This window comes from Triticum dicoccoides, chromosome 7A, assembly GCF_002162155.2.
Source record: "Triticum dicoccoides isolate Atlit2015 ecotype Zavitan chromosome 7A, WEW_v2.0, whole genome shotgun sequence".
Classification (NCBI taxonomy): Eukaryota; Viridiplantae; Streptophyta; class Magnoliopsida; order Poales; family Poaceae; genus Triticum; species Triticum dicoccoides.
Genome location: NC_041392.1, coordinates 7,080,559 through 7,084,692, shown reverse-complemented (window position 1 = coordinate 7,084,692; position 4,134 = coordinate 7,080,559).

Here is a 4,134-nt window from a genome sequence, read left to right as displayed (position 1 = left end):
GCCGCCGACCCGACGCCCCTGCCCCGATCACCTTGGTCCGGCCGGCGCCCTGCCTGTCCTATATATGCTTGTTTTTTTTCATGTATATATGCTTGTTTTTTTCATATATATGATGATATATATATATATATGCTTGTTTTTCATGTATATATGCTTGTTTTTTTTCTTATATATGATGTATATGCTTGTTATCATAATTGTTTTTGTTCATATATATGATGATTTTTATATAGAATACGATTTTTTGTTCATAGATGATCATATATATGATGTATGGATGGATGTGGATGAAATGAGATGAGATGAGATGTGTTTTCTGTTGGAGAAGAAACATTTTTTTCCATGCAAAAGTTACATTTTTAGAAAAGTTTTATATATAGCTAGGAAAGGAAGAAGAAGAAAAAGAATGAGAGGAAAAAGGAAAATAAGAAGAGGAAGAAAGGAGAAGAAGAGGAGAGGAAGAAGAGGAGAAATAAATAAGAAGAAGAAAAAAGAAGAAAAAGAAGAGGAGAAGAAGAAAGGAATAGAGGAGAAGAAGAGAAATCTATTTCTTTCTTCTTCTCCTCTTTTTTTTCTTCTTTTTTTCTTCGATCTTCTCCTCTATTAATATCTTCTTCTCCTCTTTTTATTTCTTCTTCCACTACTAGGAAAAGGGCTACTAATGGCGCACCAGTTTTGCCTACTAATGGCGCATCACCAGTGCGCCATTAGTAGCACGCCACTAGTAATTTTTACTAATGGCGCACCACTGGTGCGCCATTAGTATCTGGTATACTAATGGCGCACCAGCTAGTGCACCATTAGTATGTAACAACATGCGCCATTAGTGTGCCTCCCGGGGGGCCATACGTAAGCATGGCTTTGTCATACTAATGGCGCATTCTCTGTTGATGCGCCATTAGTATCCTTTGGCATACTAATGGCGCACCTGGTGGTGATGCGCCATTAGTATGAATATTTGATTTTTTTCCTTTTCTGATTTTTGCGCAGGTTATAAAATAATTTATTAGACAGAATATAAAATATATTATTAGACAGAATATAGACAGCAACATCAGATTCATCGAATACAATAGAAGATTAGTCTCCGAATACAATTCATCATATTAGTCTCCGAATTCAAAAGACCGAACAAAGATAAAACATTACAAGTCTCATATTTATCGGAAGTAATACTAATCCTAACAAGTCCTACTAATCATCATCATACAACTTCTACTCGTTATTCATAACAAGTCATACGATCATCATCTTGATAGTCTTCGAACCAACCCTACTTAATTGTTCATCAGCACATGATCATCAGTATTAGGCAGGACCTAAATACCCTATTTAAGCTAAAATAGCATAAAACAATATAGACCCTGACTCTCCATTATGGAGAATGGAGAACATCCTGTCTCCAATTCTTGTGCTTTGCTTCCTTTTGCTTCCAAGAAGCTCCTTACGACTGTCCATACATTTTTTCCATCTTTTGATTTTCATGTCTCCACTTCTTTTAGAAATCTCGTATGGACAGTTGAGATTCGTAGGATGACCTGGCTGTATGTTCAAAACATTAACACTACCTTTCAGATACATCATATGAGGCACACAATTCTCTAGGATTATCTGTTGAAAACATAGTAATAACTTCATAGTTAGCAATGATGTACTAGTTTTAGAAGTATGCAAAAGATGCACAGATGTCGTAATAGTAAAAATCTTACCAGGGTATCTCCATGGTAGTTACCGTAGTTGAACACATGCACTAGTGGCACGTATTTACCATAATGTTGAGGAATTTGTTTGTGGATAATGTAATTTTTAATGTCAGTACAAAATCCGACCAGATGATTTTTCTCCTTGTAAGTTGTTAATTCAGAGCCATCAGTGTAGTGGGTTTTGTCTACCATCTCCCGCACATTCTTTGAACAATAAAAATAAGCTGTCAATGGAAATAAGCTGTCAACTATTTTGAAATAAACAATATAAATTAGCTAATAACTATGTTTGAGAAACTCACATAGCGGTAGAACTGGAGGCGTATCAACAAGGACCCAAATGTCCATATTGTCTTGGTTGATGTCAGGATTACCAAGATCCATGGTGATAAGCATACCCACATCAAAACCATACATCTTGCAAAATGCTTCCCAATTTTTGCAACCAAAATGGGTTACGCTCTCAGAATTATATAGATTTACTTCAAAGTCCACATCGTGATGAGTCCTTAGGTGAATTTTCTTTGTTTCAGAAATTTCATGGTCTTCAAAATCCATCCTGTCCAAGACATAGCGTCTTTCATGGCATGGGATAAGCTATACTCGAATTGTAAAAGATGAAAATTACACGTTGAAATAGTTGAAGTAATGCTTAATTATGAAAATAACACTTGTCGTCGTTGTGTACCATTTCGACTTTGAAGGTCTCCTCGAGCTTAATGCTGAAGTGCCGATCATCGTCCAGGTGAGGCATGTCGGACAGACCTCGATTGTCGTGGCACCAGTCGCACTCCGCCGGGAGACTTTCATCGTCCGATGATGATGACGACATATCCTGGGACAGCTCCCAGAATTGCTTGCCGCCCGAACCACCAGCCTCATCGTTGTGGGCCATGTTTCGCTCTAAATAGGAAAAAAGTTTGGTCAAAAAGTTGGTTATTGTCAAGGAACAAGATCATGGTCTCATCATTTAGGGTTTGTCGACACCGAGGCACCTAAAAGCCTAAGCTTTCATCATTTAGGGTTTGTCGACGCCGAGGCACCCTAAAAGCCTAAGAGTACATCATTTAGGTTCTCATCGACACCGAGGCATCCGGGGCAGCCAAGTTAAGTTTTCATCATTTAGGGTTTATCAATGCCGATGCACCCTAGGTTGGGCCTAATCACTTGGCACTAATCACTTGGCTCTATTGCCACCTATGGTTTAATGCAGCAAGAATGGCGGGGCAGTTGATCCTACTTAACTAAGTACTAAGATACCCCGGCCCATGCATTAGTCGCAAGTACCCCATATGTCCTATTTTTAGCAAAGTCATGCTAAAATTCACGGAAAATTTCAGCATGACCTTTGCTGAAAATAGGACATATGGAGTACCCGAATTTGCCGGAACGGAAGTTAATCGAAATTCCGGCAAACTCAAGGGCCTCTCGGGGTACCTGCAAATTCATCACGACACAATGGTCGGAGAAAAAACCCAGCCACAGACCATATGGTCCTCTGCTTTCATATGGACAAAAATTAGCTCAACTTATGTGAGCTTCCATTCCAGATATAATATGTCTCCCAACAAAAAATCATCAATAGTTTAGCAAGTCTATACAAACATGGAAAGAATGACAAATGTATTTTGCAGATCATGGCATTGTTTTTACTATATGCACCATGGCAAATTTCTTTTCTTTTTGCAACATGGCAAATTTCTTTTGCACCGGGCCATGGCAAATATAGTCTATGCATCATGAAAATTATAGTGTATGGATCATGGCATTTTTTATTCTACATTTTTATTCTATTGATCATGCCAGGGAATTATAGTCTATGCATTTTTTTAATCTCTGGATCATGATCTAACAAAATTGCCATCTCCCATGGAAAATATAGCCTATGCATCATGGACACTTGCAGGTGCACATTTTTTTCTTTCAAAGCACACCTATTTGTTTCAGCTATGTATATATCTTGTTCTATGTTGCATTTTTAATTCCTGATGTTAACAAGAGTGTTTGTCAAAAGGAAAAACAAAGTTCATGGCAGTGTAGCTAGCTTCTCCTGCATCCCTCTTATCATCTAGCTAGCTAACACTTGAATCCATGATGCTTCCAGACTTGAGCATTGAGAGTTTCAGACTAGAACTCACCTCGATGGACGCGGTCGCAGACGAGGTCGTAGACGGCGACGGAGCAGAGACAAGATCACAGACACGGTCGTGGTGCTCCAGTGGACGCGGCTGCATCAATCGTTTGAATTGGCATTCAATCAAACACCTCACAGTCAAGAACAGAAGGTGGAGACAGAGAAGAGAGGGGATCGAGCAGAGAGGGAGAGGGCAAGGAGGGAGGAGCAGAGAGGGGAGTCTAGGGGGAGGGAGCTTATGGGCGGAGGAGGAGGGGGCTTACGGGCGGTGGCGGTCGTCGTCCTGCGGGCGGAGGA